The following is a 22,483-nucleotide window of genomic DNA, read 5'->3' on the forward strand; positions in this document are numbered from 1 at the left end:
TAAGAATTGCAGTTGCAACAAACCCTTGCTTGCCTACAAAGAGAGCAGCAATTTGGATTTGTTACTATGTTACCTGGAAGAATAACAAACTGTGCAAGGATGGAGGTTGTAGGAGCAAGGAGAACAAGTTGTCTGTAAAGTTGGTGGATGCCTATTTTCCATTTTGCAGTCCCTTGTCTCCCTCTTGTGGCCTCCTGGAGGCAACTAGCTGTGCAAAAAAAAGACAGCCTGGGGGCCGGCTGTTGCAGTGTTGCCCTCTCAGGCAACACTGAGTGACTGACTGAGCCGCACCGTCTTATATAAAGTTCAGACGGAACTTTGCACGTGTCATAGTGGAGACCTCAGGAGCCAGAGCCAGCTTTCTGACATCATAATGGGGCCTCAGAGATAAAAGCCTGGGCCCAGGCAGTGTTGGTCAGTGCTGCTCAGCAGGCAGCACTGGACTGGATTAAAGCTGATACAAGGTGTGAAAGGAGAAGGGGTGGCAGTGGGCATGCACTTACTGCTGCTGCTGCTGCTGCTGCTGCTGCCAGTGTTTGCACGGCAGGAGGGCATTTGGGCGTTGCCAGGAAGGCGTTTTTATGTCAATTCCTCCTCTTTCAGCACTGCATTGTGGTGCAAGCAAAAGAAGCAAAACGCGCGGCACGTTCGGGTTATCGCTTCTCGGCCTTTTGGCTAAGATCAAGTGTAGTATCTGTTCTTATCAGTTTAATATCTGATACGTCCCCTATCTGGGGACCATATATTAAATGGATTTTTAGAACAGGGAGATGGAAATAGAGCTTGCTCTGTCCACTCCACGCATTGACCTGGTATTGCAGTATTTCCAGGACCGGTGCACCCTTTCCTTATGTGTTTACTAAAATCAGATTCCAAAAGTGCTTTTTGTGTTTGCCATTGTTTTTGTCTTTCGGATGGGATCTCCCCTTTTAATCCCATTATTTCAACACCTGTTGGACAATGCATTTGTACAGTCATGTGTGATAATGAGCTAATTTATTAAATGCAATTAATTAATACATTGCCACCTCTTGTTTTGTGTCGTCTGTGTTTCTGTGTTTCCGGCATTTCACATTGGAACAGCTCATTCACCTTCCTTGTCTTCTCTCCGCCCTCCCTCCTAGGTAGGTTAAAGAGCTGCACCTGAGCCAGCCACTGATTGATGCAGCACCATAGTCAAATAGTGGAGTGGAGTAGGGGAACAGCAAACAGCCATTAAAGCAGCCAGCCCGCCCGCCCGCCCGTCACAATGGACCTACCTGTGTACACTAGATGGATGTGATGGAATGTACTGTGGTCCCTACATTTCAAGAAGAAGTAAGAATTGCAGTTGCAACAAACCCTTGCTTGCCTACAAAGAGAGCAGCAATTTGGATTTGTTACTATGTTACCTGGAAGAATAACAAACTGTGCAAGGATGGAGGTTGTAGGAGCAAGGAGAACAAGTTGTCTGTAAAGTTGGTGGATGCCTATTTTCCATTTTGCAGTCCCTTGTCTCCCTCTTGTGGCCTCCTGGAGGCAACTAGCTGTGCAAAAAAAGGACAGCCTGGGGGCCGGCTGTTGCAGTGTTGCCCTCTCAGGCAACACTGAGTGACTGACTGAGCCGCACCGTCTTATATAAAGTTCAGACGGAACTTTGCACGTGTCATAGTGGAGACCTCAGGAGCCAGAGCCAGCTTTCTGACATCATAATGGGGCCTCAGAGATAAAAGCCTGGGCCCAGGCAGTGTTGGTCAGTGCTGCTCAGCAGGCAGCACTGGACTGGATTAAAGCTGATACAAGGTGTGAAAGGAGAAGGGGTGGCAGTGGGCATGCACTTACTGCTGCTGCTGCTGCTGCTGCCAGTGTTTGCACGGCAGGAGGGCATTTGGGCGTTGCCAGGAAGGCGTTTTTATGTCGATTCCTCCTCTTTCAGCACTGCATTGTGGTGCAAGCAAAAGAAGCAAATCCTGTCTTGCTTCCTCTCCGGCCTTTATTCACCTCCCGCTTAGTAGCTGTGAGTGTGTGTGAGCCTGCAGGGCCCCATGGAAATGCCTAGGAGTGGGCTGAATCGCTGCAAGGGGTGAACAGCAGTATTGGGCAGGCTCGGTCAACGCGCGGCCCGTTCGGGTTATCGCTTCTCGGCCTTTTGGCTAAGATCAAGTGTAGTATCTGTTCTTATCAGTTTAATATCTGATACGTCCCCTATCTGGGGACCATATATTAAATGGAATTTTAGAACAGGGAGATGGAAATAGAGCTTGCTCTGTCCACTCCACGCATTGACCTGGTTTTGCAGTATTTCCAGGACCGGTGCACCCTTTCCTTATGTGTTTACTAAAATCAGATTCCAAAAGTGCTTTTTGTGTTTGCCATTGTTTTTGTCTTTCGGATGGGATCTCCCCTTTTAATCCCATTATTTCAACACCTGTTGGACAATGCATTTGTACAGTCATGTGTGATAATGAGCTAATTTATTAAATGCAATTAATTAATACATTGCCACCTCTTGTTTTGTGTCGTCTGTGTTTCTGTGTTTCCCTCATTTCACATTGGAACAGCTCATTCACCTTCCTTGTCTTCTCTCCGCCCTCCCTCCTAGGTAGGTTAAAGAGCTGCACCTGAGCCAGCCACTGATTGATGCAGCACCATAGTCAAATAGTGGAGTGGAGTAGGGGAACAGCAAACAGCCATTAAAGCAGCCAGCCCGCCCGCCCGCCCGTCACAATGGACCTACCTGTGTACACTAGATGGATGTGATGGAATGTACTGTGGTCCCTACATTTCAAGAAGAAGTAAGAATTGCAGTTGCAACAAACCCTTGCTTGCCTACAAAGAGAGCAGCAATTTGGATTTGTTACTATGTTACCTGGAAGAATAACAAACTGTGCAAGGATGGAGGTTGTAGGAGCAAGGAGAACAAGTTGTCTGTAAAGTTGGTGGATGACTATTTTCCATTTTGCAGTCCCTTGTCTCCCTCTTGTGGCCTCCTGGAGGGAACTAGCTGTGCAAAAAAAAGACAGCCTGGGGGCCGGCTGTTGCAGTGTTGCCCTCTCAGGCAACACTGAGTGACTGACTGAGCCGCACCGTCTTATATAAAGTTCAGACGGAACTTTGCACGTGTCATAGTTGAGACCTCAGGAGCCAGAGCCAGCTTTCTGACATCATAATGGGGCCTCAGAGATAAAAGCCTGGGCCCAGGCAGTGTTGGTCAGTGCTGCTCAGCAGGCAGCACTGGACTGGATTAAAGCTGATACAAGGTGTGAAAGGAGAAGGGGTGGCAGTGGGCATGCACTTACTGCTGCTGCTGCTGCTGCTGCTGCCAGTGTTTGCACGGCAGGAGGGCATTTGGGCGTTGCCAGGAAGGCGTTTTTATGTCGATTCCTCCTCTTTCAGCACTGCATTGTGGTGCAAGCAAAAGAAGCAAAACGCGCGGCACGTTCGGGTTATCGCTTCTCGGCCTTTTGGCTAAGATCAAGTGTAGTATCTGTTCTTATCAGTTTAATATCTGATACGTCCCCTATCTGGGGACCATATATTAAATGGATTTTTAGAACAGGGAGATGGAAATAGAGCTTGCTCTGTCCACTCCACGCATTGACCTGGTATTGCAGTATTTCCAGGACCGGTGCACCCTTTCCTTATGTGTTTACTAAAATCAGATTCCAAAAGTGCTTTTTGTGTTTGCTATTGTTTTTGTCTTTCGGATGGGATCTCCCCTTTTAATCCCATTATTTCAACACCTGTTGGACAATGCATTTGTACAGTCATGTGTGATAATGAGCTAATTTATTAAATGCAATTAATTAATACATTGCCACCTCTTGTTTTGTGTCGTCTGTGTTTCTGTGTTTCCGGCATTTCACATTGGAACAGCTCATTCACCTTCCTTGTCTTCTCTCCGCCCTCCCTCCTAGGTAGGTTAAAGAGCTGCACCTGAGCCAGCCACTGATTGATGCAGCACCATAGTCAAATAGTGGAGTGGAGTAGGGGAACAGCAAACAGCCATTAAAGCAGCCAGCCCGCCCGCCCGCCCGTCACAATGGACCTACCTGTGTACACTAGATGGATGTGATGGAATGTACTGTGGTCCCTACATTTCAAGAAGAAGTAAGAATTGCAGTTGCAACAAACCCTTGCTTGCCTACAAAGAGAGCAGCAATTTGGATTTGTTACTATGTTACCTGGAAGAATAACAAACTGTGCAAGGATGGAGGTTGTAGGAGCAAGGAGAACAAGTTGTCTGTAAAGTTGGTGGATGACTATTTTCCATTTTGCAGTCCCTTGTCTCCCTCTTGTGGCCTCCTGGAGGCAACTAGCTGTGCAAAAAAAAGACAGCCTGGGGGCCGGCTGTTGCAGTGTTGCCCTCTCAGGCAACACTGAGTGACTGACTGAGCCGCACCGTCTTATATAAAGTTCAGACGGAACTTTGCACGTGTCATAGTGGAGACCTCAGGAGCCAGAGCCAGCTTTCTGACATCATAATGGGGCCTCAGAGATAAAAGCCTGGGCCCAGGCAGTGTTGGTCAGTGCTGCTCAGCAGGCAGCACTGGACTGGATTAAAGCTGATACAAGGTGTGAAAGGAGAAGGGGTGGCAGTGGGCATGCACTTACTGCTGCTGCTGCTGCTGCTGCTGCTGCTGCCAGTGTTTGCACGGCAGGAGGGCATTTGGGCGTTGCCAGGAAGGCGTTTTTATGTCGATTCCTCCTCTTTCAGCACTGCATTGTGGTGCAAGCAAAAGAAGCAAAACGCGCGGCACGTTCGGGTTATCGCTTCTCGGCCTTTTGGCTAAGATCAAGTGTAGTATCTGTTCTTATCAGTTTAATATCTGATACGTCCCCTATCTGGGGACCATATATTAAATGGATTTTTAGAACAGGGAGATGGAAATAGAGCTTGCTCTGTCCACTCCACGCATTGACCTGGTATTGCAGTATTTCCAGGACCGGTGCACCCTTTCCTTATGTGTTTACTAAAATCAGATTCCAAAAGTGCTTTTTGTGTTTGCTATTGTTTTTGTCTTTCGGATGGGATCTCCCCTTTTAATCCCATTATTTCAACACCTGTTGGACAATGCATTTGTACAGTCATGTGTGATAATGAGCTAATTTATTAAATGCAATTAATTAATACATTGCCACCTCTTGTTTTGTGTCGTCTGTGTTTCTGTGTTTCCGGCATTTCACATTGGAACAGCTCATTCACCTTCCTTGTCTTCTCTCCGCCCTCCCTCCTAGGTAGGTTAAAGAGCTGCACCTGAGCCAGCCACTGATTGATGCAGCACCATAGTCAAATAGTGGAGTGGAGTAGGGGAACAGCAAACAGCCATTAAAGCAGCCAGCCCGCCCGCCCGCCCGTCACAATGGACCTACCTGTGTACACTAGATGGATGTGATGGAATGTACTGTGGTCCCTACATTTCAAGAAGAAGTAAGAATTGCAGTTGCAACAAACCCTTGCTTGCCTACAAAGAGAGCAGCAATTTGGATTTGTTACTATGTTACCTGGAAGAATAACAAACTGTGCAAGGATGGAGGTTGTAGGAGCAAGGAGAACAAGTTGTCTGTAAAGTTGGTGGATGACTATTTTCCATTTTGCAGTCCCTTGTCTCCCTCTTGTGGCCTCCTGGAGGGAACTAGCTGTGCAAAAAAAAGACAGCCTGGGGGCCGGCTGTTGCAGTGTTGCCCTCTCAGGCAACACTGAGTGACTGACTGAGCCGCACCGTCTTATATAAAGTTCAGACGGAACTTTGCACGTGTCATAGTTGAGACCTCAGGAGCCAGAGCCAGCTTTCTGACATCATAATGGGGCCTCAGAGATAAAAGCCTGGGCCCAGGCAGTGTTGGTCAGTGCTGCTCAGCAGGCAGCACTGGACTGGATTAAAGCTGATACAAGGTGTGAAAGGAGAAGGGGTGGCAGTGGGCATGCACTTACTGCTGCTGCTGCTGCTGCTGCCAGTGTTTGCACGGCAGGAGGGCATTTGGGCGTTGCCAGGAAGGCGTTTTTATGTCGATTCCTCCTCTTTCAGCACTGCATTGTGGTGCAAGCAAAAGAAGCAAAACGCGCGGCACGTTCGGGTTATCGCTTCTCGGCCTTTTGGCTAAGATCAAGTGTAGTATCTGTTCTTATCAGTTTAATATCTGATACGTCCCCTATCTGGGGACCATATATTAAATGGATTTTTAGAACAGGGAGATGGAAATAGAGCTTGCTCTGTCCACTCCACGCATTGACCTGGTATTGCAGTATTTCCAGGACCGGTGCACCCTTTCCTTATGTGTTTACTAAAATCAGATTCCAAAAGTGCTTTTTGTGTTTGCTATTGTTTTTGTCTTTCGGATGGGATCTCCCCTTTTAATCCCATTATTTCAACACCTGTTGGACAATGCATTTGTACAGTCATGTGTGATAATGAGCTAATTTATTAAATGCAATTAATTAATACATTGCCACCTCTTGTTTTGTGTCGTCTGTGTTTCTGTGTTTCCGGCATTTCACATTGGAACAGCTCATTCACCTTCCTTGTCTTCTCTCCGCCCTCCCTCCTAGGTAGGTTAAAGAGCTGCACCTGAGCCAGCCACTGATTGATGCAGCACCATAGTCAAATAGTGGAGTGGAGTAGGGGAACAGCAAACAGCCATTAAAGCAGCCAGCCCGCCCGCCCGCCCGTCACAATGGACCTACCTGTGTACACTAGATGGATGTGATGGAATGTACTGTGGTCCCTACATTTCAAGAAGAAGTAAGAATTGCAGTTGCAACAAACCCTTGCTTGCCTACAAAGAGAGCAGCAATTTGGATTTGTTACTATGTTACCTGGAAGAATAACAAACTGTGCAAGGATGGAGGTTGTAGGAGCAAGGAGAACAAGTTGTCTGTAAAGTTGGTGGATGACTATTTTCCATTTTGCAGTCCCTTGTCTCCCTCTTGTGGCCTCCTGGAGGCAACTAGCTGTGCAAAAAAAAGACAGCCTGGGGGCCGGCTGTTGCAGTGTTGCCCTCTCAGGCAACACTGAGTGACTGACTGAGCCGCACCGTCTTATATAAAGTTCAGACGGAACTTTGCACGTGTCATAGTGGAGACCTCAGGAGCCAGAGCCAGCTTTCTGACATCATAATGGGGCCTCAGAGATAAAAGCCTGGGCCCAGGCAGTGTTGGTCAGTGCTGCTCAGCAGGCAGCACTGGACTGGATTAAAGCTGATACAAGGTGTGAAAGGAGAAGGGGTGGCAGTGGGCATGCACTTACTGCTGCTGCTGCTGCCAGTGTTTTCACGGCAGGAGGGCATTTGGGCGTTGCCAGGAAGGCGTTTTTATGTCGATTCCTCCTCTTTCAGCACTGCATTGTGGTGCAAGCAAAAGAAGCAAAACGCGCGGCACGTTCGGGTTATCGCTTCTCGGCCTTTTGGCTAAGATCAAGTGTAGTATCTGTTCTTATCAGTTTAATATCTGATACGTCCCCTATCTGGGGACCATATATTAAATGGATTTTTAGAACAGGGAGATGGAAATAGAGCTTGCTCTGTCCACTCCACGCATTGACCTGGTATTGCAGTATTTCCAGGACCGGTGCACCCTTTCCTTATGTGTTTACTAAAATCAGATTCCAAAAGTGCTTTTTGTGTTTGCCATTGTTTTTGTCTTTCGGATGGGATCTCCCCTTTTAATCCCATTATTTCAACACCTGTTGGACAATGCATTTGTACAGTCATGTGTGATAATGAGCTAATTTATTAAATGCAATTAATTAATACATTGCCACCTCTTGTTTTGTGTCGTCTGTGTTTCTGTGTTTCCGGCATTTCACATTGGAACAGCTCATTCACCTTCCTTGTCTTCTCTCCGCCCTCCCTCCTAGGTAGGTTAAAGAGCTGCACCTGAGCCAGCCACTGATTGATGCAGCACCATAGTCAAATAGTGGAGTGGAGTAGGGGAACAGCAAACAGCCATTAAAGCAGCCAGCCCGCCCGCCCGCCCGTCACAATGGACCTACCTGTGTACACTAGATGGATGTGATGGAATGTACTGTGGTCCCTACATTTCAAGAAGAAGTAAGAATTGCAGTTGCAACAAACCCTTGCTTGCCTACAAAGAGAGCAGCAATTTGGATTTGTTACTATGTTACCTGGAAGAATAACAAACTGTGCAAGGATGGAGGTTGTAGGAGCAAGGAGAACAAGTTGTCTGTAAAGTTGGTGGATGCCTATTTTCCATTTTGCAGTCCCTTGTCTCCCTCTTGTGGCCTCCTGGAGGCAACTAGCTGTGCAAAAAAAAGACAGCCTGGGGGCCGGCTGTTGCAGTGTTGCCCTCTCAGGCAATACTGAGTGACTGACTGAGCCGCACCGTCTTATATAAAGTTCAGACGGAACTTTGCACGTGTCATAGTGGAGACCTCAGGAGCCAGAGCCAGCTTTCTGACATCATAATGGGGCCTCAGAGATAAAAGCCTGGGCCCAGGCAGTGTTGGTCAGTGCTGCTCAGCAGGCAGCACTGGACTGGATTAAAGCTGATACAAGGTGTGAAAGGAGAAGGGGTGGCAGTGGGCATGCACTTACTGCTGCTGCTGCTGCTGCTGCTGCTGCTGCCAGTGTTTGCACGGCAGGAGGGCATTTGGGCGTTGCCAGGAAGGCGTTTTTATGTCGATTCCTCCTCTTTCAGCACTGCATTGTGGTGCAAGCAAAAGAAGCAAAACGCGCGGCACGTTCGGGTTATCGCTTCTCGGCCTTTTGGCTAAGATCAAGTGTAGTATCTGTTCTTATCAGTTTAATATCTGATACGTCCCCTATCTGGGGACCATATATTAAATGGATTTTTAGAACAGGGAGATGGAAATAGAGCTTGCTCTGTCCACTCCACGCATTGACCTGGTATTGCAGTATTTCCAGGACCGGTGCACCCTTTCCTTATGTGTTTACTAAAATCAGATTCCAAAAGTGCTTTTTGTGTTTGCCATTGTTTTTGTCTTTCGGATGGGATCTCCCCTTTTAATCCCATTATTTCAACACCTGTTGGACAATGCATTTGTACAGTCATGTGTGATAATGAGCTAATTTATTAAATGCAATTAATTAATACATTGCCACCTCTTGTTTTGTGTCGTCTGTGTTTCTGTGTTTCCGGCATTTCACATTGGAGCAGCTCATTCACCTTCCTTGTCTTCTCTCCGCCCTCCCTCCTAGGTAGGTTAAAGAGCTGCACCTGAGCCAGCCACTGATTGATGCAGCACCATAGTCAAATAGTGGAGTGGAGTAGGGGGAACAGCAAACAGCCATTAAAGCAGCCAGCCCGCCCGCCCGCCCGCCCGTCACAATGGACCTACCTGTGTACACTAGATGGATGTGATGGAATGTACTGTGGTCCCTACATTTCAAGAAGAAGTAAGAATTGCAGTTGCAACAAACCCTTGCTTGCCTACAAAGAGAGCAGCAATTTGGATTTGTTACTATGTTACCTGGAAGAATAACAAACTGTGCAAGGATGGAGGTTGTAGGAGCAAGGAGAACAAGTTGTCTGTAAAGTTGGTGGATGACTATTTTCCATTTTGCAGTCCCTTGTCTCCCTCTTGTGGCCTCCTGGAGGCAACTAGCTGTGCAAAAAAAAGACAGCCTGGGGGCCGGCTGTTGCAGTGTTGCCCTCTCAGGCAACACTGAGTGACTGACTGAGCCGCACCGTCTTATATAAAGTTCAGACGGAACTTTGCACGTGTCATAGTTGAGACCTCAGGAGCCAGAGCCAGCTTTCTGACATCATAATGGGGCCTCAGAGATAAAAGCCTGGGCCCAGGCAGTGTTGGTCAGTGCTGCTCAGCAGGCAGCACTGGACTGGATTAAAGCTGATACAAGGTGTGAAAGGAGAAGGGGTGGCAGTGGGCATGCACTTACTGCTGCTGCTGCTGCTGCTGCTGCCAGTGTTTGCACGGCAGGAGGGCATTTGGGCGTTGCCAGGAAGGCGTTTTTATGTCGATTCCTCCTCTTTCAGCACTGCATTGTGGTGCAAGCAAAAGAAGCAAAACGCGCGGCACGTTCGGGTTATCGCTTCTCGGCCTTTTGGCTAAGATCAAGTGTAGTATCTGTTCTTATCAGTTTAATATCTGATACGTCCCCTATCTGGGGACCATATATTAAATGGATTTTTAGAACAGGGAGATGGAAATAGAGCTTGCTCTGTCCACTCCACGCATTGACCTGGTATTGCAGTATTTCCAGGACCGGTGCACCCTTTCCTTATGTGTTTACTAAAATCAGATTCCAAAAGTGCTTTTTGTGTTTGCTATTGTTTTTGTCTTTCGGATGGGATCTCCCCTTTTAATCCCATTATTTCAACACCTGTTGGACAATGCATTTGTACAGTCATGTGTGATAATGAGCTAATTTATTAAATGCAATTAATTAATACATTGCCACCTCTTGTTTTGTGGTGTCGTCTGTGTTTCTGTGTTTCCGGCATTTCACATTGGAACAGCTCATTCACCTTCCTTGTCTTCTCTCCGCCCTCCCTCCTAGGTAGGTTAAAGAGCTGCACCTGAGCCAGCCACTGATTGATGCAGCACCATAGTCAAATAGTGGAGTGGAGTAGGGGAACAGCAAACAGCCATTAAAGCAGCCAGCCCGCCCGCCCGCCCGTCACAATGGACCTACCTGTGTACACTAAATGGATGTGATGGAATGTACTGTGGTCCCTACATTTCAAGAAGAAGTAAGAATTGCAGTTGCAACAAACCCTTGCTTGCCTACAAAGAGAGCAGCAATTTGGATTTGTTACTATGTTACCTGGAAGAATAACAAACTGTGCAAGGATGGAGGTTGTAGGAGCAAGGAGAACAAGTTGTCTGTAAAGTTGGTGGATGCCTATTTTCCATTTTGCAGTCCCTTGTCTCCCTCTTGTGGCCTCCTGGAGGCAACTAGCTGTGCAAAAAAAAGACAGCCTGGGGGCCGGCTGTTGCAGTGTTGCCCTCTCAGGCAACACTGAGTGACTGACTGAGCCGCACCGTCTTATATAAAGTTCAGACGGAACTTTGCACGTGTCATAGTGGAGACCTCAGGAGCCAGAGCCAGCTTTCTGACATCATAATGGGGCCTCAGAGATAAAAGCCTGGGCCCAGGCAGTGTTGGTCAGTGCTGCTCAGCAGGCAGCACTGGACTGGATTAAAGCTGATACAAGGTGTGAAAGGAGAAGGGGTGGCAGTGGGCATGCACTTTCTGCTGCTGCTGCTGCTGCTGCCAGTGTTTGCACGGCAGGAGGGCATTTGGGCGTTGCCAGGAAGGCGTTTTTATGTCGATTCCTCCTCTTTCAGCACTGCATTGTGGTGCAAGCAAAAGAAGCAAATCCTGTCTTGCTTCCTCTCCGGCCTTTATTCACCTCCCGCTTAGTAGCTGTGAGTGTGTGTAAGCCTGCAGGGCCCCATGGAATTGCCTAGGAGTAGGCTGAATCGCTGCAAGGGGTGAACAGCAGTATTGGGCAGGCTCGGTCAACGCGCGGCCCGTTCGGGTTATCGCTTCTCGGCCTTTTGGCTAAGATCAAGTGTAGTATCTGTTCTTATCAGTTTAATATCTGATACGTCCCCTATCTGGGGACCATATATTAAATGGATTTTTAGAACAGGGAGATGGAAATAGAGCTTGCTCTGTCCACTCCACGCATTGACCTGGTATTGCAGTATTTCCAGGACCGGTGCACCCTTTCCTTATGTGTTTACTAAAATCAGATTCCAAAAGTGCTTTTTGTGTTTGCCATTGTTTTTGTCTTTCGGATGGGATCTCCCCTTTTAATCCCATTATTTCAACACCTGTTGGACAATGCATTTGTACAGTCATGTGTGATAATGAGCTAATTTATTAAATGCAATTAATTAATACATTGCCACCTCTTGTTTTGTGTCGTCTGTGTTTCTGTGTTTCCGGCATTTCACATTGGAACAGCTCATTCACCTTCCTTGTCTTCTCTCCGCCCTCCCTCCTAGGTAGGTTAAAGAGCTGCACCTGAGCCAGCCACTGATTGATGCAGCACCATAGTCAAATAGTGGAGTGGAGTAGGGGAACAGCAAACAGCCATTAAAGCAGCCAGCCCGCCCGCCCGCCCGTCACAATGGACCTACCTGTGTACACTAGATGGATGTGATGGAATGTACTGTGGTCCCTACATTTCAAGAAGAAGTAAGAATTGCAGTTGCAACAAACCCTTGCTTGCCTACAAAGAGAGCAGCAATTTGGATTTGTTACTATGTTACCTGGAAGAATAACAAACTGTGCAAGGATGGAGGTTGTAGGAGCAAGGAGAACAAGTTGTCTGTAAAGTTGGTGGATGACTATTTTCCATTTTGCAGTCCCTTGTCTCCCTCTTGTGGCCTCCTGGAGGCAACTAGCTGTGCAAAAAAAAGACAGCCTGGGGGCCGGCTGTTGCAGTGTTGCCCTCTCAGGCAACACTGAGTGACTGACTGAGCCGCACCGTCTTATATAAAGTTCAGACGGAACTTTGCACGTGTCATAGTGGAGACCTCAGGAGCCAGAGCCAGCTTTCTGACATCATAATGGGGCCTCAGAGATAAAAGCCTGGGCCCAGGCAGTGTTGGTCAGTGCTGCTCAGCAGGCAGCACTGGACTGGATTAAAGCTGATACAAGGTGTGAAAGGAGAAGGGGTGGCAGTGGGCATGCACTTACTGCTGCTGCTGCTGCTGCTGCCAGTGTTTGCACGGCAGGAGGGCATTTGGGCGTTGCCAGGAAGGCGTTTTTATGTCGATTCCTCCTCTTTCAGCACTGCATTGTGGTGCAAGCAAAAGAAGCAAAACGCGCGGCACGTTCGGGTTATCGCTTCTCGGCCTTTTGACTAAGATCAAGTGTAGTATCTGTTCTTATCAGTTTAATATCTGATACGTTCCCTATCTGGGGACCATATATTAAATGGATTTTTAGAACAGGGAGATGGAAATAGAGCTTGCTCTGTCCACTCCACGCATTGACCTGGTATTGCAGTATTTCCAGGACCGGTGCACCCTTTCCTTATGTGTTTACTAAAATCAGATTCCAAAAGTGCTTTTTGTGTTTGCCATTGTTTTTGTCTTTCGGATGGGATCTCCCCTTTTAATCCCATTATTTCAACACCTGTTGGACAATGCATTTGTACAGTCATGTGTGATAATGAGCTAATTTATTAAATGCAATTAATTAATACATTGCCACCTCTTGTTTTGTGTCGTCTGTGTTTCTGTGTTTCCGGCATTTCACATTGGAACAGCTCATTCACCTTCCTTGTCTTCTCTCCGCCCTCCCTCCTAGGTAGGTTAAAGAGCTGCACCTGAGCCAGCCACTGATTGATGCAGCACCATAGTCAAATAGTGGAGTGGAGTAGGGGAACAGCAAACAGCCATTAAAGCAGCCAGCCCGCCCGCCCGCCCGCCCGTCACAATGGACCTACCTGTGTACACTAGATGGATGTGATGGAATGTACTGTGGTCCCTACATTTCAAGAAGAAGTAAGAATTGCAGTTGCAACAAACCCTTGCTTGCCTACAAAGAGAGCAGCAATTTGGATTTGTTACTATGTTACCTGGAAGAATAACAAACTGTGCAAGGATGGAGGTTGTAGGAGCAAGGAGAACAAGTTGTCTGTAAAGTTGGTGGATGCCTATTTTCCATTTTGCAGTCCCTTGTCTCCCTCCTGTGGCCTCCTGGAGGCAACTAGCTGTGCAAAAAAAAGACAGCCTGGGGGCCGGCTGTTGCAGTGTTGCCCTCTCAGGCAACACTGAGTGACTGACTGAGCCGCACCGTCTCATATAAAGTTCAGACGGAACTTTGCACGTGTCATAGTGGAGACCTCAGGAGCCAGAGCCAGCTTTCTGACATCATAATGGGGCCTCAGAGATAAAAGCCTGGGCCCAGGCAGTGTTGGTCAGTGCTGCTCAGCAGGCAGCACTGGACTGGATTAAAGCTGATACAAGGTGTGAAAGGAGAAGGGGTGGCAGTGGGCATGCACTTACTGCTGCTGCTGCTGCTGCCAGTGTTTGCACGGCAGGAGGGCATTTGGGCGTTGCCAGGAAGGCGTTTTTATGTCGATTCCTCCTCTTTCAGCACTGCATTGTGGTGCAAGCAAAAGAAGCAAAACGCGCGGCACGTTCGGGTTATCGCTTCTCGGCCTTTTGGCTAAGATCAAGTGTAGTATCTGTTCTTATCAGTTTAATATCTGATACGTCCCCTATCTGGGGACCATATATTAAATGGATTTTTAGAACAGGGAGATGGAAATAGAGCTTGCTCTGTCCACTCCACGCATTGACCTGGCATTGCAGTATTTCCAGCACCGGTGCACCCTTTCCTTATGTGTTTACTAAAATCAGATTCCAAAAGTGCTTTTTGTGTTTGCCATTGTTTTTGTCTTTCGGATGGGATCTCCCCTTTTAATCCCATTATTTCAACACCTGTTGGACAATGCATTTGTACAGTCATGTGTGATAATGAGCTAATTTATTAAATGCAATTAATTAATACATTGCCACCTCTTGTTTTGTGTCGTCTGTGTTTCTGTGTTTCCGGCATTTCACATTGGAACAGCTCATTCACCTTCCTTGTCTTCTCTCCGCCCTCCCTCCTAGGTAGGTTAAAGAGCTGCACCTGAGCCAGCCACTGATTGATGCAGCACCATAGTCAAATAGTGGAGTGGAGTAGGGGAACAGCAAACAGCCATTAAAGCAGCCAGCCCGCCCGCCCGCCCGCCCGTGACAATGGACCTACCTGTGTACACTAGATGGATGTGATGGAATGTACTGTGGTCCCTACATTTCAAGAAGAAGTAAGAATTGCAGTTGCAACAAACCCTTGCTTGCCTACAAAGAGAGCAGCAATTTGGATTTGTTACTATGTTACCTGGAAGAATAACAAACTGTGCAAGGATGGAGGTTGTAGGAGCAAGGAGAACAAGTTGTCTGTAAAGTTGGTGGATGCCTATTTTCCATTTTGCAGTCCCTTGTCTCCCTCTTGTGGCCTCCTGGAGGCAACTAGCTGTGCAAAAAAAAGACAGCCTGGGGGCCGGCTGTTGCAGTGTTGCCCTCTCAGGCAACACTGAGTGACTGACTGAGCCGCACCGTCTTATATAAAGTTCGGACGGAACTTTGCACGTGTCATAGTGGAGACCTCAGGAGCCAGAGCCAGCTTTCTGACATCATAATGGGGCCTCAGAGATAAAAGCCTGGGCCCAGGCAGTGTTGGTCAGTGCTGCTCAGCAGGCAGCACTGGACTGGATTAAAGCTGATACAAGGTGTGAAAGGAGAAGGGGTGGCAGTGGGCATGCAATTACTGCTGCTGCTGCTGCTGCTGCTGCTGCCAGTGTTTGCACGGCAGGAGGGCATTTGGGCGTTGCCAGGAAGGCGTTTTTATGTCGATTCCTCCTCTTTCAGCACTGCATTGTGGTGCAAGCAAAAGAAGCAAAACGCGCGGCACGTTCGGGTTATCGCTTCTCGGCCTTTTGGCTAAGATCAAGTGTAGTATCTGTTCTTATCAGTTTAATATCTGATACGTCCCCTATCTGGGGACCATATATTAAATGGATTTTTAGAACAGGGAGATGGAAATAGAGCTTGCTCTGTCCACTCCACGCATTGACCTGGTATTGCAGTATTTCCAGGACCGGTGCACCCTTTCCTTATGTGTTTACTAAAATCAGATTCCAAAAGTGCTTTTTGTGTTTGCCATTGTTTTTGTCTTTCGGATGGGATCTCCCCTTTTAATCCCATTATTTCAACACCTGTTGGACAATGCATTTGTACAGTCATGTCTGATAATGAGCTAATTTATTAAATGCAATTAATTAATACATTGCCACCTCTTGTTTTGTGTCGTCTGTGTTTCTGTGTTTCCGGCATTTCACATTGGAACAGCTCATTCACCTTCCTTGTCTTCTCTCCGCCCTCCCTCCTAGGTAGGTTAAAGAGCTGCACCTGAGCCAGCCACTGATTGATGCAGCACCATAGTCAAATAGTGGAGTGGAGTAGGGGAACAGCAAACAGCCATTAAAGCAGCCAGCCCGCCCGCCCGCCCGTCACAATGGACCTACCTGTGTACACTAGATGGATGTGATGGAATGTACTGTGGTCCCTACATTTCAAGAAGAAGTAAGAATTGCAGTTGCAACAAACCCTTGCTTGCCTACAAAGAGAGCAGCAATTTGGATTTGTTACTATGTTACCAGGAAGAATAACAAACTGTGCAAGGATGGAGGTTGTAGGAGCAAGGAGAACAAGTTGTCTGTAAAGTTGGTGGATGCCTATTTTCCATTTTGCAGTCCCTTGTCTCCCTCTTGTGGCCTCCTGGAGGCAACTAGCTGTGCAAAAAAAAGACAGCCTGGGGGCCGGCTGTTGCAGTGTTGCCCTCTCAGGCAACACTGAGTGACTGACTGAGCCGCACCGTCTTATATAAAGTTCAGACGGAACTTTGCACGTGTCATAGTGGAGACCTCAGGAGCCAGAGCCAGCTTTCTGACATCATAATGGGGCCTCAGAGATAAAAGCCTGGGCCCAGGCAGTGTTGGTCAGTGCTGCTCAGCAGGCAGCACTGGACTGGATTAAAGCTGATACAAGGTGTGAAAGGAGAAGGGGTGGCAGTGGGCATGCACTTACTGCTGCTGCTGCTGCTGCCAGTGTTTGCACGGCAGGAGGGCATTTGGGCGTTGCCAGGAAGGCGTTTTTATGTCGATTCCTCCTCTTTCAGCACTGCATTGTGGTGCAAGCAAAAGAAGCAAATCCTGTCTTGCTTCCTCTCCGGCCTTTATTCACCTCCCGCTTAGTAGCTGTGAGTGTGTGTGAGCCTGCAGGGCCCCATGGAATTGCCTAGGAGTAGGCTGAATCGCTGCAAGGGGTGAACAGCAGTATTGGGCAGGCTCGGTCAACGCGCGGCCCGTTCGGGTTATCGCTTCTCGGCCTTTTGGCTAAGATCAAGTGTAGTATCTGTTCTTATCAGTTTAATATCTGATACGTCCCCTATCTGGGGACCATATATTAAATGGATTTTTAGAACAGGGAGATGGAAATAGAGCTTGCTCTGTCCACTCCACGCATTGACCTGGTATTGCAGTATTTCCAGGATCGGTGCACCCTTTCCTTATGTGTTTACTAAAATCAGATTCCAAAAGTGCTTTTTGTGTTTGCCATTGTTTTTGTCTTTCGGATGGGATCTCCCCTTTTAATCCCATTATTTCAACACCTGTTGGACAATGCATTTGTACAGTCATGTGTGATAATGAGCTAATTTATTAAATGCAATTAATTAATACATTGCCACCTCTTGTTTTGTGTCGTCTGTGTTTCTGTGTTTCCGGCATTTCACATTGGAACAGCTCATTCACCTTCCTTGTCTTCTCTCCGCCCTCCCTCCTAGGTAGGTTAAAGAGCTGCACCTGAGCCAGCCACTGATTGATGCAGCACCATAGTCAAATAGTGGAGTGGAGTAGGGGAACAGCAAACAGCCATTAAAGCAGCCAGCCCGCCCGCCCGCCCGTCACAATGGACCTACCTGTGTACACTAGATGGATGTGATGGAATGTACTGTGGTCCCTACATTTCAAGAAGAAGTAAGAATTGCAGTTGCAACAAACCCTTGCTTGCCTACAAAGAGAGCAGCAATTTGGATTTGTTACTATGTTACCTGGAAGAATAACAAACTGTGCAAGGATGGAGGTTGTAGGAGCAAGGAGAACAAGTTGTCTGTAAAGTTGGTGGATGCCTATTTTCCATTTTGCAGTCCCTTGTCTCCCTCTTGTGGCCTCCTGGAGGCAACTAGCTGTGCAAAAAAAAGACAGCCTGGGGGCCGGCTGTTGCAGTGTTGCCCTCTCAGGCAACACTGAGTGACTGACTGAGCCGCACCGTCTTATATAAAGTTCAGACGGAACTTTGCACGTGTCATAGTGGAGACCTCAGGAGCCAGAGCCAGCTTTCTGACATCATAATGGGGCCTCAGAGATAAAAGCCTGGGCCCAGGCAGTGTTGGTCAGTGCTGCTCAGCAGGCAGCACTGGACTGGATTAAAGCTGATACAAGGTGTGAAAGGAGAAGGGGTGGCAGTGGGCATGCACTTTCTGCTGCTGCTGCTGCTGCTGCCAGTGTTTGCACGGCAGGAGGGCATTTGGGCGTTGCCAGGAAGGCGTTTTTATGTCGATTCCTCCTCTTTCAGCACTGCATTGTGGTGCAAGCAAAGGAAGCAAATCCTGTCTTGCTTCCTCTCCGGCCTTTATTCACCTCCCGCTTAGTAGCTGTGAGTGTGTGTAAGCCTGCAGGGCCCCATGGAATTGCCTAGGAGTAGGCTGAATCGCTGCAAGGGGTGAACAGCAGTATTGGGCAGGCTCGGTCAACGCGCGGCCCGTTCGGGTTATCGCTTCTCGGCCTTTTGGCTAAGATCAAGTGTAGTATCTGTTCTTATCAGTTTAATATCTGATACGTCCCCTATCTGGGGACCATATATTAAATGGATTTTTAGAACAGGGAGATGGAAATAGAGCTTGCTCTGTCCACTCCACGCATTGACCTGGTATTGCAGTATTTCCAGGACCGGTGCACCCTTTCCTTATGTGTTTACTAAAATCAGATTCCAAAAGTGCTTTTTGTGTTTGCCATTGTTTTTGTCTTTCGGATGGGATCTCCCCTTTTAATCCCATTATTTCAACACCTGTTGGACAATGCATTTGTACAGTCATGTGTGATAATGAGCTAATTTATTAAATGCAATTAATTAATACATTGCCACCTCTTGTTTTGTGTCGTCTGTGTTTCTGTGTTTCCGGCATTTCACATTGGAACAGCTCATTCACCTTCCTTGTCTTCTCTCCGCCCTCCCTCCTAGGTAGGTTAAAGAGCTGCACCTGAGCCAGCCACTGATTGATGCAGCACCATAGTCAAATAGTGGAGTGGAGTAGGGGAACAGCAAACAGCCATTAAAGCAGCCAGCCCGCCCGCCCGCCCGTCACAATGGACCTACCTGTGTACACTAGATGGATGTGATGGAATGTACTGTGGTCCCTACATTTCAAGAAGAAGTAAGAATTGCAGTTGCAACAAACCCTTGCTTGCCTACAAAGAGAGCAGCAATTTGGATTTGTTACTATGTTACCTGGAAGAATAACAAACTGTGCAAGGATGGAGGTTGTAGGAGCAAGGAGAACAAGTTGTCTGTAAAGTTGGTGGATGACTATTTTCCATTTTGCAGTCCCTTGTCTCCCTCTTGTGGCCTCCTGGAGGCAACTAGCTGTGCAAAAAAAAGACAGCCTGGGGGCCGGCTGTTGCAGTGTTGCCCTCTCAGGCAACACTGAGTGACTGACTGAGCCGCACCGTCTTATATAAAGTTCGGACGGAACTTTGCACGTGTCATAGTGGAGACCTCAGGAGCCAGAGCCAGCTTTCTGACATCATAATGGGGCCTCAGAGATAAAAGCCTGGGCCCAGGCAGTGTTGGTCAGTGCTGCTCAGCAGGCAGCACTGGACTGGATTAAAGCTGATACAAGGTGTGAAAGGAGAAGGGGTGGCAGTGGGCATGCACTTACTGCTGCTGCTGCTGCTGCTGCTGCTGCCAGTGTTTGCACGGCAGGAGGGCATTTGGGCGTTGCCAGGAAGGCGTTTTTATGTCGATTCCTCCTCTTTCAGCACTGCATTGTGGTGCAAGCAAAAGAAGCAAAACACGCGGCACGTTCGGGTTATCGCTTCTCGGCCTTTTGGCTAAGATCAAGTGTAGTATCTGTTCTTATCAGTTTAATATCTGATACGTCCCCTATCTGGGGACCATATATTAAATGGATTTTTAGAACAGGGAGATGGAAATAGAGCTTGCTCTGTCCACTCCACGCATTGACCTGGTATTGCAGTATTTCCAGGACCGGTGCACCCTTTCCTTATGTGTTTACTAAAATCAGATTCCAAAAGTGCTTTTTGTGTTTGCCATTGTTTTTGTCTTTCGGATGGGATCTCCCCTTTTAATCCCATTATTTCAACACCTGTTGGACAATGCATTTGTACAGTCATGTGTGATAATGAGCTAATTTATTAAATGCAATTAATTAATACATTGCCACCTCTTGTTTTGTGTCGTCTGTGTTTCTGTGTTTCCGGCATTTCACATTGGAACAGCTCATTCACCTTCCTTGTCTTCTCTCCGCCCTCCCTCCTAGGTAGGTTAAAGAGCTGCACCTGAGCCAGCCACTGATTGATGCAGCACCATAGTCAAATAGTGGAGTGGAGTAGGGGAACAGCAAACAGCCATTAAAGCAGCCAGCCCGCCCGCCCGCCCGTCACAATGGACCTACCTGTGTACACTAGATGGATGTGATGGAATGTACTGTGGTCCCTACATTTCAAGAAGAAGTAAGAATTGCAGTTGCAACAAACCCTTGCTTGCCTACAAAGAGAGCAGCAATTTGGATTTGTTACTATGTTACCAGGAAGAATAACAAACTGTGCAAGGATGGAGGTTGTAGGAGCAAGGAGAACAAGTTGTCTGTAAAGTTGGTGGATGCCTATTTTCCATTTTGCAGTCCCTTGTCTCCCTCTTGTGGCCTCCTGGAGGCAACTAGCTGTGCAAAAAAAAGACAGCCTGGGGGCCGGCTGTTGCAGTGTTGCCCTCTCAGGCAACACTGAGTGACTGACTGAGCCGCACCGTCTTATATAAAGTTCAGACGGAACTTTGCACGTGTCATAGTGGAGACCTCAGGAGCCAGAGCCAGCTTTCTGACATCATAATGGGGCCTCAGAGATAAAAGCCTGGGCCCAGGCAGTGTTGGTCAGTGCTGCTCAGCAGGCAGCACTGGACTGGATTAAAGCTGATACAAGGTGTGAAAGGAGAAGGGGTGGCAGTGGGCATGCACTTACTGCTGCTGCTGCTGCTGCCAGTGTTTGCACGGCAGGAGGGCATTTGGGCGTTGCCAGGAAGGCGTTTTTATGTCGATTCCTCCTCTTTCAGCACTGCATTGTGGTGCAAGCAAAAGAAGCAAATCCTGTCTTGCTTCCTCTCCGGCCTTTATTCACCTCCCGCTTAGTAGCTGTGAGTGTGTGTGAGCCTGCAGGGCCCCATGGAATTGCCTAGGAGTAGGCTGAATCGCTGCAAGGGGTGAACAGCAGTATTGGGCAGGCTCGGTCAACGCGCGGCCCGTTCGGGTTATCGCTTCTCGGCCTTTTGGCTAAGATCAAGTGTAGTATCTGTTCTTATCAGTTTAATATCTGATACGTCCCCTATCTGGGGACCATATATTAAATGGATTTTTAGAACAGGGAGATGGAAATAGAGCTTGCTCTGTCCACTCCACGCATTGACCTGGTATTGCAGTATTTCCAGGATCGGTGCACCCTTTCCTTATGTGTTTACTAAAATCAGATTCCAAAAGTGCTTTTTGTGTTTGCCATTGTTTTTGTCTTTCGGATGGGATCTCCCCTTTTAATCCCATTATTTCAACACCTGTTGGACAATGCATTTGTACAGTCATGTGTGATAATGAGCTAATTTATTAAATGCAATTAATTAATACATTGCCACCTCTTGTTTTGTGTCGTCTGTGTTTCTGTGTTTCCGGCATTTCACATTGGAACAGCTCATTCACCTTCCTTGTCTTCTCTCCGCCCTCCCTCCTAGGTAGGTTAAAGAGCTGCACCTGAGCCAGCCACTGATTGATGCAGCACCATAGTCAAATAGTGGAGTGGAGTAGGGGAACAGCAAACAGCCATTAAAGCAGCCAGCCCGCCCGCCCGCCCGTCACAATGGACCTACCTGTGTACACTAGATGGATGTGATGGAATGTACTGTGGTCCCTACATTTCAAGAAGAAGTAAGAATTGCAGTTGCAACAAACCCTTGCTTGCCTACAAAGAGAGCAGCAATTTGGATTTGTTACTATTGTAGTGTCCCACAGGAGCACTACTATGAAAACTATGTTTGTCTTCATGTGTTGTGTTATGCTGCCATCTACAGGTTCAGAAATGTTATGACATTGTGTTTCAGCCTATGCGGAGTGTTTTTCTATAATGTAACAGAAGCTGGGAGGAGTTAATTAGGGAGTGGTTAGAGTGAGTGAGGGCAGTGGTGAGCTAGGAGTGGATGCAGCAGGAGGCACAGGGAAGGTGCTCCTGAGTTCAGCCATTTGCGGATTACAGAGAAAGACAGGCCTAAAGAGATTTATTGGAATAACAGCTCAAGGAGCCAGAAGAGTCCAGAAAGAGAGACTGTGAGTAGAGAGATAATAGCACTCCTGCATTTAGCATTGGGCTACACTGATTGAGCTGAATTTGGATGACATATTTGTATTGTACTATCTCCATCTTGAAAAGTAAAAGTGTGCTGCAAGCTCTCCTGATTAACTGCCACCACCGTCTCCTGTCTTCTATTTGCACTCTACACCAAGGGCACCCCAAATAACACCAGACAGGAGTCAGCCACCAAGGGAGTGCCCCGGGGGAAACAACAGTCATCATCATCATCTTGTGCAACCCCCTCATCACTGTGTGTGTGTCCCTGGGAGGTGGGAAGGCCAGCAAGGCAAAATACCACCGTGA

General features: G+C 47.7%; 16 non-coding genes across 16 annotated transcripts; all 16 read left to right on the forward strand.

The window, feature by feature from the left end:
• The first annotated feature begins 655 nt into the window (after positions 1-655).
• Positions 656-846, forward strand: LOC142681911 (U2 spliceosomal RNA). The gene has a single exon (XR_012853735.1). It is a non-coding gene; the product is annotated as a U2 spliceosomal RNA (small nuclear RNA).
• A 1,266-nt stretch (positions 847-2,112) lies between these two features.
• LOC142681865 (U2 spliceosomal RNA) lies at positions 2,113-2,303 on the forward strand. The gene has a single exon (XR_012853704.1). It is a non-coding gene; the product is annotated as a U2 spliceosomal RNA (small nuclear RNA).
• A 1,124-nt stretch (positions 2,304-3,427) lies between these two features.
• On the forward strand, positions 3,428-3,618 carry LOC142681912 (U2 spliceosomal RNA). The gene has a single exon (XR_012853736.1). It is a non-coding gene; the product is annotated as a U2 spliceosomal RNA (small nuclear RNA).
• Positions 3,619-4,748: 1,130 nt separating this feature from the next.
• On the forward strand, positions 4,749-4,939 carry LOC142681913 (U2 spliceosomal RNA). The gene has a single exon (XR_012853737.1). It is a non-coding gene; the product is annotated as a U2 spliceosomal RNA (small nuclear RNA).
• Positions 4,940-6,060: 1,121 nt separating this feature from the next.
• LOC142681914 (U2 spliceosomal RNA) lies at positions 6,061-6,251 on the forward strand. Its single transcript, XR_012853738.1, has one exon. It is a non-coding gene; the product is annotated as a U2 spliceosomal RNA (small nuclear RNA).
• A 1,115-nt stretch (positions 6,252-7,366) lies between these two features.
• On the forward strand, positions 7,367-7,557 carry LOC142681916 (U2 spliceosomal RNA). The gene has a single exon (XR_012853739.1). It is a non-coding gene; the product is annotated as a U2 spliceosomal RNA (small nuclear RNA).
• A 1,130-nt stretch (positions 7,558-8,687) lies between these two features.
• LOC142681917 (U2 spliceosomal RNA) lies at positions 8,688-8,878 on the forward strand. Its single transcript, XR_012853740.1, has one exon. It is a non-coding gene; the product is annotated as a U2 spliceosomal RNA (small nuclear RNA).
• A 1,129-nt stretch (positions 8,879-10,007) lies between these two features.
• On the forward strand, positions 10,008-10,198 carry LOC142681918 (U2 spliceosomal RNA). The gene has a single exon (XR_012853741.1). It is a non-coding gene; the product is annotated as a U2 spliceosomal RNA (small nuclear RNA).
• Positions 10,199-11,467: 1,269 nt separating this feature from the next.
• On the forward strand, positions 11,468-11,658 carry LOC142681919 (U2 spliceosomal RNA). The gene has a single exon (XR_012853742.1). It is a non-coding gene; the product is annotated as a U2 spliceosomal RNA (small nuclear RNA).
• A 1,121-nt stretch (positions 11,659-12,779) lies between these two features.
• On the forward strand, positions 12,780-12,970 carry LOC142681877 (U2 spliceosomal RNA). Its single transcript, XR_012853715.1, has one exon. It is a non-coding gene; the product is annotated as a U2 spliceosomal RNA (small nuclear RNA).
• A 1,122-nt stretch (positions 12,971-14,092) lies between these two features.
• On the forward strand, positions 14,093-14,283 carry LOC142681874 (U2 spliceosomal RNA). The gene has a single exon (XR_012853712.1). It is a non-coding gene; the product is annotated as a U2 spliceosomal RNA (small nuclear RNA).
• A 1,131-nt stretch (positions 14,284-15,414) lies between these two features.
• Positions 15,415-15,605, forward strand: LOC142681920 (U2 spliceosomal RNA). Its single transcript, XR_012853743.1, has one exon. It is a non-coding gene; the product is annotated as a U2 spliceosomal RNA (small nuclear RNA).
• Positions 15,606-16,868: 1,263 nt separating this feature from the next.
• LOC142681851 (U2 spliceosomal RNA) lies at positions 16,869-17,059 on the forward strand. Its single transcript, XR_012853691.1, has one exon. It is a non-coding gene; the product is annotated as a U2 spliceosomal RNA (small nuclear RNA).
• A 1,266-nt stretch (positions 17,060-18,325) lies between these two features.
• On the forward strand, positions 18,326-18,516 carry LOC142681921 (U2 spliceosomal RNA). The gene has a single exon (XR_012853744.1). It is a non-coding gene; the product is annotated as a U2 spliceosomal RNA (small nuclear RNA).
• A 1,127-nt stretch (positions 18,517-19,643) lies between these two features.
• Positions 19,644-19,834, forward strand: LOC142681923 (U2 spliceosomal RNA). The gene has a single exon (XR_012853746.1). It is a non-coding gene; the product is annotated as a U2 spliceosomal RNA (small nuclear RNA).
• Positions 19,835-21,097: 1,263 nt separating this feature from the next.
• Positions 21,098-21,288, forward strand: LOC142681910 (U2 spliceosomal RNA). Its single transcript, XR_012853734.1, has one exon. It is a non-coding gene; the product is annotated as a U2 spliceosomal RNA (small nuclear RNA).
• Positions 21,289-22,483: the final 1,195 nt, after the last annotated feature.

The sequence above is a fragment of the Rhinoderma darwinii genome (assembly GCF_050947455.1).
Source record: "Rhinoderma darwinii isolate aRhiDar2 chromosome 2 unlocalized genomic scaffold, aRhiDar2.hap1 SUPER_2_unloc_60, whole genome shotgun sequence".
Lineage (NCBI taxonomy): Eukaryota > Metazoa > Chordata > Amphibia > Anura > Rhinodermatidae > Rhinoderma > Rhinoderma darwinii.